Below are 12199 nucleotides of genomic sequence, written 5' to 3'. Positions count from 1 at the left end.
AGAAAATAACTTGATTAAAATAGGTAAACATACACCATCACTAGTGTCATTCATTGTTATATGTTTGTAGGACAAAGAACACTATACATAATTAAGGGAACATGGAAGGATGAATAGTTTATCATTTATCATACACTTACATTCCAGGCACTGTGCTATACATGTTACACACATTGTTCCTTCTGATTCTCACAACCATCCCAAGGAAGAAATACTATTATGTTCTCCGTGTTACCCATGAGGAGATAGAGCCTTAGATTACCTATTCATATGTTACACAAAGAATGGTGGAAAGCTGAGACAAATCTGAGTCAGGCTGACTTCAAAGGCAGAACTCTAAAGAAATGCAGACATCCAGGTATGAGTAAGTAGTAAGTATTAAGTGTTAATTATTTGCAGTCACCTCCTTCGGTCTCTGTCAGCTTCTTCCTGCCAACTTTGCTGACTCTGACCATCTTCAATATCAGCACCCTCTTGGGGGCGACCAGGACTCTGGTCATTTGACCAGCGTTGTGTCCACTGCCTACTGAGCTCCCCTTCCAACCTCTCGTCTTCCCATCGTTGAAGAACTCTAACTACCTGCTGACTAATCCGAGAAAAGGCATTGCCTTCTCAGTTAAATTTCTCCCACCAGGCAGGATCCAGCTTCTTATGTTAAAACCAAAGGAAGAAAAGTCAGGAATTTTAACTTCGTTTGCTGGAATAAATGAAACCCTTGATAACTTTTTCTATCCAGAAGAAATTTTCTCATTTGGCCCAGGAACTCTCCTTATTCTTGGTTCTTTGCCTTTGAAATTGTAAATCATGCTCTTTGTCTGCTGAGTGGCTGCCCTCTACCAACTTGCAGGCTCCCTGGAGTTTTTGATAGAGCTGAGCTTTGCTAACATGCTTGAAATTACAAAAACCCAGCTTATTGGAACGTAACTTTTAAGGGTACGTGCTTTTGAATTCATTCCTGGCTCCCTGAGGCTTGCCTGTCAGGGTTCACGTTTTGCCCTCTCCCTAGTCTAATCACGATGCCTGCGGCTGCCGCCCTCTAAACCTAGGTTCTGCTGTGTGAGCAGAGGATAAGGTGACAGTGCCTGGCACTGAGTAGGTGCTCCGTAAAGGCTAGTTGAATGAATAAATGAAAAACATATATAAGTGAAATTTGTAATATTTGAAAATAGATATAAAGTATCACAGTACCCTGATCACCAGTCTATAGCTTTATCATCAAATTTATACGGGGATTGATTTTATGCATACAGTCATGCATCGCTTAACAATTGGGATACATTCTGAGAAATGCATGGTTAGGTGATTTTGTCATTGTATGAACATCATAGAGTGCACTTACACAAACCTAGATGGGACAGCCTATTACACACCTAGGCTGTATGGTACTAATCTTACAGGACCACCATCATATATGTGATCTGTCATTGACTGAAATGTTGTTATGTGGCACATGACTGCTATAGGACAAGAAAATTTCTAAGTTGAATAGCATATACTTTTACATGAGCCTTGCAGATTTGTTTGACTCTCATTTAGAAAGCCTTCAGACTAGCCCAAATTCTAAAGCCCCCTGGCTTTTTTCCTTGATAAGAAAGCAGCAGAGAAATGAACATCTGTGAGGAGATATAATGTTACCAAGAGCAGAAAGGTATCACTACATTTCTCCATCATGAAGAAAGTACGTTTCTACTAGGCCTGTTTCTTTATCTTTTTCAGCAAATATCTCTGTAATTACAGTGCATGAGATTATGGTTATGGTTTTAAAGACTTCTTTTTAAAGCTATTTTCTTAAGAAAACCGTATTCCTATCACATTTTATAGCACTGTTTTTTCCCTGCCTACAAAAAGAATACAAGTGAGTAGAAAATTTAAATAAATTCTAAAAACTAACAAGCAAGCAAAGAGATTTAGCCCCAGTTCTTCACAATATAGTCAATAATTGTCTAGAATTTTCTTTTACAAAGAAATCTTAGAAAATACTAGGGAATGTTAGGCACAATATAAATAAAAAAATGAGAAAGTTACCCATGGGCCAATGCCATTTTAGAAGTAAAGTTTGGGGGAGAATGGGTGAAAATGATATCCCATGTTTTTATCCAGTAATACCTAAGCAGCTGCTCTGGCTCTGGAGCCTGGCTGTGCCCGGCAAGCTCTCGCTGTGGGGCAGGGTTTGAGTCTACTGCCCTCTAGTGACTACTTTTTGCATATTCCTCAACCTCGCCAAGAAAAAGAAATTAAATGTACCGGATATGTTAAGCCTTTGTAATTCACTCTTTGCAGAGTTTTGCACCTACTAGACATAAAACTTCAAGTTGTTAGAGATTATTTTACTCAGCTAAAATCTGAGAAGCTAACTTGTCCTAAGGCCACTAATCTTCGGTCTAGTTATTGCACATGCATTATCTAATTTGAGGACATCTTTTCATTTATCTTGCTTGATTGATTACAGACTAGAATACAAACGTAAAGACTGATGTCTAATTTTTCTTTGCATGTTTGCCAAGTTAAATTGCGCTTTTTTTCCCTAAAGATAAGACTAAAGGATTTAAAGGTGGTTTACTTGATGGAATTATAGTAGCTAGTTTGTCCTCCAGAAAAGGGGTGAAAATCACTCTTCCAAGACTCTTCTCAACACTAGCATTGTAATTCTTAAAACTTTGCTAATTATAATTATTTACAATAGCCAAGACGTGGAACCAGCCTACATGCCCAGAAACTGATGATTGGATAAAGAAGATGTGGTATATATACACAATGGAATACTACTCAGCCATAAAAAAAGACGAAATTGGCCCATTCACAACAACGTGGATGGACCTCGAGGGCATTATGTTAAGCGAAATAAGTCAGTCAGAGAAAGACGATCTCTATATGACTCCACTCATAGGTGGAAATTAGTATATTGACAAGGAGATCTGATCGGTGGTTACCAGGGAAAAGGGGGGGTGGGGGGAGGGTACGAAGGGGGAAGTGGTGTACCCACAACATGACTAACAAAAATGTACAACTGAAATCTCACAAGCTTGTAATCTATCATAACATTAATAAAAAAAAAAAAAAAAACTTTGCCAATTATAGGCCCCCAACAAAGGGTTTTTTATTTTAATTTGCATTTATCTGATTACAGTATAAAGAAATGTTTTCTTGAATATTTTTTCTCAATGAATTGCCTGTTTTCTATTAGAATTTTCATCTTTTCTTAGTAATTTTTAAGAGTTCTTTATACATCAAGAAAACTAACTCTTTAGCTTTTTTTGCAATTATTTTTCCCAGTTTTGCCTTTTAATTTTTATACATTCTCTGATTAAAATTTATTGTCTCTAAAGTGACCAAAGTAATATGTACTGTAAAAAAAACGTAAAACAGACCAAAAAGAAGCAAAAAGAGAATGTTCTCTAGTCTCACCCTCCACTTTCTGTTTCCTCATGGTAACCAATAGTGTTATGTGTATTTGGGAGGGGGTCTACCCATAAATGTATCCCAGAATGGGTAAATCTGTGCATGTAAGTGTATGTATTTTAGTACAGTTGTTCATGCATAGCATTTAACCTGTCAAAAGGTCAAAAAAAAGAAAAACAGAAGTAAAACCAATGAATCACTGAAGGAGTAATTAGTAAAAACTTATTGTGCACACACCAAAAAGTTTGCAAACCAGGAGGACTCAAACCAAAACATGGAACGAGGCTCAGAGGAATATTGTTATAAAGCAGTTTATGCAGTGAGGAGGCAGTGACTGTTAATTCTTCACAGGGATTGGTTACAGGATTAGAATTTTCTTAAATGAAAGGGAACTGGTTAGTGGTTACCTTGTATCAATTTTGGGCAACAATTTAAGTTTTGCTATGATTTTCAGAGCAAGAAGTGACCCATGTCAAGTTAGTGTAGCTTGTCTTGCAAAATAAGCTAAATTAAGCTTTGCTTGTATGACCAAACTGGTTTTGTCTGCTCGGGGAATTTTCAAGTCTGGTCTCTGTTTGTGTTTGATTGTAACAAACCAAAAAATCTCTAGCAAAAACGTGTTGTTCTGCAACTTGCCTTTTAAAATTCTACAGTCGATCACATCATCCTTTAGTTGTTTGTGCCTCAGTCCTTTTAAGGTCTGCGTAGTTTTCTGCAGTACAAATACACTATAATCTTTAAAACTATCCCCCTATTAATCGTTATTAGTTTGTCTCCAGTTTTAGTGGTTACAAGTACATATGTTGGTTTTTTGATGTGTAGAGATTTTAGAGTCTTATATAGTCAATTTTTATTAATCAGTGCTTCTGCTTTGGTGTAATATTTAGAAAATCATTCTCACTCCCAAGATTATATAAATAGGCACCTCCCAGTATTTTTAAAGTTTAGTTTTTTTACTTTGAAATCTTTATTTTGATGTAAGGTACGAGGTGGGGTGATAGCTTTATTGTATTCCAATGGGAGCCAGTTGTCTTTATGCTGTTTATTTAATTGTTTTATTTTTCCCTCTGGTTTTCAATATTCCCATCACTTTTTTAAAGATCATATTCTGCATTCTTACTTTTGGTTTTGGAGCCAGACTAATTTGAGTTTGGCCTTGATTCCATACCTGTTAGCTTTCTGGCCTTGGGCAAGTTGCTACCCTTCACCTTGCTCGGTTTCCACATCTCTAGAATGAGAATGATGATATTGCTGCTTCTGAGGCTGTCATGAGGACTGAGTGAGGTCCCTGGAGCTTAGTACCCTTAGCAAAGGTAGGTGTCATTGCTACCGCTGCTGCTGTAACTAGTAGTGTCCCTGGGGTTGTTTCTAGACTTCCACTTCTTCCTTGTTGAATTCCTTTCAGGAAGAGATCAAGCCTTCTAATTCTTTCTGTTGCTCAGTACTGGCCAAAAATTACTTTGTACTGGGGCAGAGCCTTACAGAGAAGTTATGCTAATGAACACTGACCCAAAGCATCTGTGGAATTATTTCCTAGCATTTTCTATTAGTATATATATTTTCTGCTAACTTTGGGTATAATTATAGGCAAATTATATGATTCTATTCTCATATAATCTCTTCATTGCAAATGTTGTATTTGTCAATGGATGCCTTCTCATTTGCAAAATGCTTTGATTTGTATTTGAAGATGCTCCTATGCAGCATCTACAAATAATTGTATGATGAAGGATCCCGGTTAATTTGAGCTGGCTCTAAGCAGAACGGCGTGTGTGAGGACGTGTTATGTGGCGTGTTTGTTCGAGGTCTAACCAGTCAAATGAAACAGTTTTTTATTGTCTTCTTCGTATCAAGCACTATGCTATAGATTGACGGTGATGTAGAACAGTGGGAACACGTGAATCCTGTGTGCAAGGAGTTGATGGTCTAGTTGGGAGAATAAGACATGCAAACAAAATAGGAGGGGACAAAATCAGGCAGTGTGAGTTTCAGAGCTGCCCAGAACAAATAGAAATGGACAAACTCATTCAAGAAAAGACCATCTATTCAGGAAGGAGCAGGTGTCTTCTTATTTTCCCATGTTGGAATCCTCTAAGAAAAGAGTAGCTGTTGAAGCTATTGCATTCTGAGTGGTGCTAAAAAATATTCCTTAAGAAATAGAAATTAGCATGTTATTTTACATTTACCAAAGCAGACAAGCCATAATGCAAACTGTAATCGATCTTGAGGAAATATTTTTATAACTGTTTATCCTAGACTTCAGAGTTTTCTTATTGTGAGTACTTTCAAATTACCTGTAGACTTTAAAATTATTTTTTAAAATTGCCCTGTTGGCCCTAGTTATTATTAACATTCTTAAGGTATAGGGAAATAGGCATAATAAAACAGGTAGCCATTAAATTATGATTTAAGGTGATTCCAGTGGAGTTTTTCTTTCGTGGTACATCTGAGAAGTACCCTACACTTTCCCACTGCTTTCTCTCTACTTGTAAACTCTCAGCTATTCCCCAAATTTGAATTTGAGTTACTTTGTAAAGATGAAGAGACCATTGATCTTTGTCGCCAGGTCTAGGGCTAATCGTGATTTCTTCCTTCAAAGAACAGGTGGATTGAAATGTGATGTCTGCCTCTCAAACTGGGACCTCATGAATATGGATTATGTGATAATTTCCTACAACCGTCTAAGACAATAACAGCCTGAGCAAAAACAGGAATTAGCAGAATTCAGAAATCGGTAAAAACAAATTTGGAATTGGCTACATGCCGTAAATGAGAATTTTTTTTATACATTCAAGTGAATTTTGTGGGTCAGTATGAACTAATAATATCAGATAATCATACTTTACTTATTCTGTACAGTGAACACAGTTGCCTTACGTTATTTCCACGCATGCACATTGCTGTCTCTGTAATGCTTTCTATTCATCCAGTAAACACTGCATAAGTGCATGCTCTATATTGACTACTATGCCTGGTGTTGAATATCCAGGAACTCTACAGAATGGTGGAAAGTAAATGTTTTTCCTACTACTAGATTGTGGCCACAAGCCTTGCCATTATTGGAAGCTGTTTGTATCTGTCCGGATAGAATCTTCCCACTTGTGATCTGTTTCTAGATTTCGTCTACTGAGGAGGTGACATGGTGTTTCCCCATATGGCAGGCGCTCAGTAAACATTTGCAGGGTGAGTTAGAACCTGGGAGGGGAGTTGAAGGATACTTGATCTCTCCCAATCTTAGACCGTAAACCTGCATATCACTTTTCAGGTATTATCTCAGCCTTCAAAGGCATGAGAAGTTTGAAGTTGTTTACAACCAGCCAGGAAACTAAGAAGGATTATTTAGTGTCTTTCAGCATATTAAGCCCTGGGAAGAAAAACATAAACAGAGCTCTAGATTCTATTTTTGCTCAAAGTAATGACAGGAAGCTCTCTCTCATCTAACAGTGTATTGATGCGATTTAAAAAAATTTTAAACTGCCCTTCTTGATGAAAGAAGGAAGCAGGAAGAGTGGGGAAGGAAAGAGGGTAGAGGGAAAGAGAGACAAGGATGCTTATCTTCCAAGACTTCATCGAGCATGAAGGATAATGTATATAAAGCACAGTATTCACACATAACTAGACACACGGTCAATAGTATCTGCCATGATGATGTTCATGTAAAATTGTATGTTACAGGGAATAATGTTTGACTGAAGACATGTCTACATTTGTTTGTCACATTGTAATGACTTTGCTACTCGTGAATATCCAATCACTTGATTTCACTGACATCTCTGGGATGTTCAGGAATTTCACAGTCCTGGCCATGCAATCCTAGACTCTGTGATTGTCACAGGCCTCTCTGCTCACTATTTTCGCTACATGTCTGTCTTGCGTATACATATGACCCTTCTACTCTCTGTCACCAAGAGAAGTTGTATGTGAGGTCATATTTTGGTTATCTGCTGCTGCCCAACTTCTCCCAAACTTCATGGTGTGAAACAACAACCATTTTGTTAGCTCACAATTTGGTGAGTTGACTTGATTCAGTTGAGTGGTTCTTATGCTCCGTGTGATGTTGGCTGGGAGCTTGAATGGTCTGGAATGTTCAAGATCGCTCATTCGTATGACTGACAGTTGGTGCTAGCCATCAGCTGGGAGCTCAGCTGGCCTGTCAACTGGCGCACGTACACATGGCCTCTCCAATCCCATGTGGCTCTGGCTTCTCACAACATGGTGGCTGAGTCCCAATAGGGAGAATCCCAAGAATGAACCTTCCAAGAGAGGAAAAGCAGAAACTATCAATCCTCTTAAGGGCTTGCCTTATCTCTCTTGTTTTCTATCCATCAAAGCAGTCACAGACCAGCTCAGATTCAAGGGGATGAAGGAGTTGACTCCACTCTTGATGCAGGAATGGCATGTGCACACTGGGAGGGAAAGTGTTGATTAGTGGCCATCTTACTGTAGGATAAACACCACATTCCTTTAAATTTACCTGACCTGAGTCTAAATCTTCTAAAAGGACACTCACAGGCTCAAGTTTCATGCCCCAGAAGTAATTCTGAAAAAGGTGGTGAGACGTCATTGGTCTAAACATCAGAGCCTGCACTGATTTGTCTTGGATCCAGTTGTGTGGCACTGGAACAACACTTGTGTCAGTACATAAACATGATACCGTCTAATCTCTTGTGAAAGAAAATTGTTATCCAAGTCTATTGGTGATTATAGCTAGAGGTTTAAGTCTATTTGTGATTATAGCTAGAGCAGCAGTTCTCAACTGAAGATGATTTTGTCCCCCAGGGAATGTTTGGCAATGCTGGGGACATTTTTGACTGTCAAAACTGGGGAGATGGGCAGAGCTACTGACATCTATTGGGTAGAGACCAGAGATGATGCTAAACATCCTACAATGCACAAGACAGCCCTTCCCACAACAAAGAATTTTCTGGGCCAAAATGTCAATAGTTCAGAGGTCGAGAAACCCTGAGCTAGAGCAAAGATTCTTCCCATACTGTCTTGTAAGTTCATATAGAGCATATTGCTTTTTATACTCCAAGACATCATTTGTGTCTCTCATCTCATAGATTTAAAAAAACATCCTTTCATTTGTATATTTCCAGATTTAAATTGTGAGATTTCTCTAAGGTGTCTTGAAGCTGCAGCTTCTATTTACTTTTGTATTTAAATAATTTATATACAGAGATTGGATCAGGATGGCTGGTAGGGGACACATTCCATCCTCTTCCTCCCACCTCAAACTCTAAGAAATTACTAGAAAAATTATATCTGTGTCTATATGTGTCTCTATCTCTATCTAACTCTAGCTGTAGCTCTGTCCCTATGTCTCTGTCTCTATCTCTATCTATCTCCTGGAAAAGAAGAAGTGATCACTGTACATCAGAAATCTTGAGCCTCACTAAAAGACTGTGTCAGTCAGAAGAGGCTAAGTTACACTATGGCAACAAACACCCCCAAATCTAAGCAATTTAAAACTATGCAGTTTTGCCGCCAGCCCAGTGGCACAGTGGTTAAGTACGCACGTTCCACTTCGGTGGCCTGGGGTTCACCAGTTCAGATCCCGGGTGCGGACATGGCACCGCTTGACAAGCCATGCTGTGGTAGGCGTCCCACATATAAAGTGGAGGAAGATGGGCACGGATGTTAGCTCAGGGCCAGTCTTCCTCAGCAAAAAGAGGAGGATTGGCAGCAGATGTTAGCTCAAGGCTAGTCTTCCTCAAAAAAACAAACAAACAAAACAAACTGTGCAGTTTATTTCTCATCCACTCTACATGTTAATTTTGGGCTATTAGCATGGGACCCAGGGACCATCTCAAATATTGCCATTGCCCCGTAGGGGGAAAAAGAGGACTCTGGAGGGCCTCGCATTGGCAGTTCAATGATCCCTCCTGAAAGTGACAAGCATCAAGAATCCCTTTTACTCACATTCCGTTGCCCGCGACTATAGACATGACCCCATTTCCACGAAGGAGCCAGGAAGAACAATCCTGGCCTGGAGAGGAGAGAATTGGAAATATTTGGCATATAGCTTTACTGACTCCTTCAAAGGTCAAAGTAGGGGGGATCTGATGGAAGGAAGAAGCCACAGCTAGAAGTGAGCACAGGGAAGAACTGTGGAAGGTATGAGTGACTCTTGAAGATATAGGGAGGAGGAGGGGACCCTGTACAAAAAACCAGTAATGTACTGGAGAACTGTGATAGGAATAGCCTGGGAAGTTGATACCCACTCATATTTCAGAGATGGAAGAATTAGGAGTGCTCAATTATAAAATTTAGACATTTTTTTAATGTTTAAAAAATATTTAATGTGCTATGGAAATTACATAAAGTCTTCTGTATAGCCCCTGTGTTCAAAACCATTGTGCCTAGTACAGTGCCTGGTACATAGTGTGTGCTCTGGAAATATTAATTGATTGAATGATGGCTCTAAATTTAACCACAGGAAGAACTGTTTAAAATTATTAGTAGTAGTATTATTATCATCATCCCATTATCCTATCTCACAGATAAGGTTGGTTTTGGAAACAAGGTTATGTCTTGAAACAAGTAAATGTCTTGTAAGGTCACTTTAAGGAATTTCTCCTGCTCAGCAAGCTGCCAGAATCCAAATAAAAGGCAGGGGGATTTAGATTCCGACTTCCCTTGTTTTCTGGCTGAGTCCTCATTTCTCCCTGCAGCTTCTTTGGCTCACCCCCATGCCTGCTCGTCTCACCCTCTCAGCTTTGTGAAAGGATGTCCCTGGTCCTCCAGGCCCAGCTCTCCTGTGGGTGGCCTCTGTCTGCGCTGGGTCTCTGGAGACACTAGAAGTTAGGAGCTCTGGAGTCAGACTGCCTGGGTCCAAATCTGCCACGCACACACTCGAGGACTTTGGACAAGTTACTTCATCTTTCTGGACCTCATTTGCAAAATTTGAATAATTGTAGTACCTACGTCATAAGGCATTGTGATGAGTATTAAATGAGATGATGCTGAGAATGTTCTTAGAATGGTGCCTGGCAGTTTTTAAGTACCCGATCTATGGTCTCCATCATCATCATTGCTGTCAGCACCACTGCCCCTCTGAGCTCCATCCACATCCAGCTCCCAGGACTTCTCCCGAAAGAGGCCCCGTCTGTCTGCCCCAGCTTTGCTGACCTGGATGGTGGTTTCTTTGAGTTGGTTTCTTTTGTTTTAAGTCAATGTCCCAATACTCCAGAGTCCCAGGATGTCGTGTTTAGGGCTGGCTTGGGCTCAGGTTATTTCTAGCTTTTAACCTGCATAGCTTCAAAAAGCGTTTAGTGGCTCTGTGCCCTGGTTCCCTTCTCTGGGAAGCAGGAATAATACCTTTTTCTTCCCAATGTCCAGGGATTTGGGGTTTCTTTCTTCCTTGTTCTTCTTCCTCGGCTCTCTATTTTATGCCATCTTGCTTTCGTTTGTGTGTCCTTAAAGCCACCTTCAGCCCTTGACGGGAAAAGGTAGGGGTATAAATAAAGAAAGAAACGCACAAATAAAATAAAGAGTAGTTATGAAAGCACTGGAAGAGGTTCAGAGCATCCTGCATAGACAGACAGTTTTATCCAGGAAGTGTTGTCAGTGGAGAGTTTGGAAAATCCACCTTGGCGTTATGTCTTTTGAGCTTAGAAATGTTCAAATGCTTGTAGACTTCACGTGATATCTGTAGAAAATAGGATATAAGAAAAATGTGGAGGGATAACTTGCTTTGGTCCTTTGAAGATAGAAGTTCTGAAATAGTTAAGTAGCAAAGCTAAGAATACACTTTTAACACACGTGGCCACAAGTTCTTAAATGGAAGAATTAACACAGGGATCGTGATAAATCTCTCACCCTCAGGAAGTGCTCACTGTAAAGGTCACACCAAAAAATGATTTTAAAGGGAGTATAAAGTCACCTACCGATAGTAGTCATGATAGCTGACATTTATTGAGTGATTACTTGGCCTTATCCCAGTAAGTAAGTGGAGAGATACTGTTTTCATTCTCATTTTACAGTTGAGAAGACTGAGGCCCAGCTAGGTCATTTAACTGAGGCCACACAGGATGGGTAGAACTAGGCAGTATAACCAGGTCTTTGTCAGTGACTGCCATTTGCAATGCTGCCCCGTAACCAAGTGGCTCCTTCATTCCGCACCCTGTAAAGCAGCAGTGCTTCTTGAGGTTTCTTCTAATGGTTACACCGTAGAATTCTCTGTCACACACACAACAGGGCCTGGGCCAGTGCCAGGACAAAGTGAAATGGGTTCCATTTTGCTCTGGCTCCCATCTGGCTTGATGACCAGCCCTGGCCTTCCCTTCTCCCTGTACTCAGCATATAGTCAAGAAGCCCACACCACACCCCTCAAGAGGGCTGTATTTAAGTAGAAACATTCCTGAAGACTGGAGAGCCTTGAAGACATTTGCGCTTCCCCTTGTTTGATTGCAGATCCCTTTGAGAATCTGATAGAAAGAATGAAAGCCTTCCTCAGAAAAAAATGGGCTTCAAATGAGTTATGTGGTTTCAGGGGAAGCACCCAGAAGCCTTGACTTGAACATTTAAAGGAATGAAACAAGAATAACAAAAGGAGGTGGTGGTGGGCTTGCTGTTTGGGAGCTGGGAGCCTGCCTCCTGCCTCTGTAATCAAAAGAGGAAGCTGTCTGTTCCTATGGCTGGATCAATAAAATTAATGCAAAACATTAGTCTAGAGCAAGAAAAAAATAATCTAGCTTACACTGTCTCCTGTGTGTTTTTTACGTGACTTTATGGTCCCTGCAGGCCAGTTTTGTTTGCTCGAGGTCTGTCACATCCTGTAATCTTCCACTATCTTACA

The 12199-nt window shown here is 39.9% G+C and overlaps 1 protein-coding gene across 14 annotated transcripts in view; it reads left to right on the top strand.

Annotated features, from left to right (window-relative positions):
- The window catches only part of SHLD1 (shieldin complex subunit 1), an 85754-nt gene that overhangs the window by 18746 nt on the left and 54809 nt on the right, over positions 1–12199 (top strand). The window lies entirely within an intron of this gene.

This window comes from Equus przewalskii, chromosome 21 (assembly GCF_037783145.1).
Source record: "Equus przewalskii isolate Varuska chromosome 21, EquPr2, whole genome shotgun sequence".
Taxonomy (NCBI): domain Eukaryota; kingdom Metazoa; phylum Chordata; class Mammalia; order Perissodactyla; family Equidae; genus Equus; species Equus przewalskii.
The sequence above is the reverse complement of the archived record's forward strand: the minus strand, read 5'-3'. Positions and strand labels throughout refer to the sequence as shown.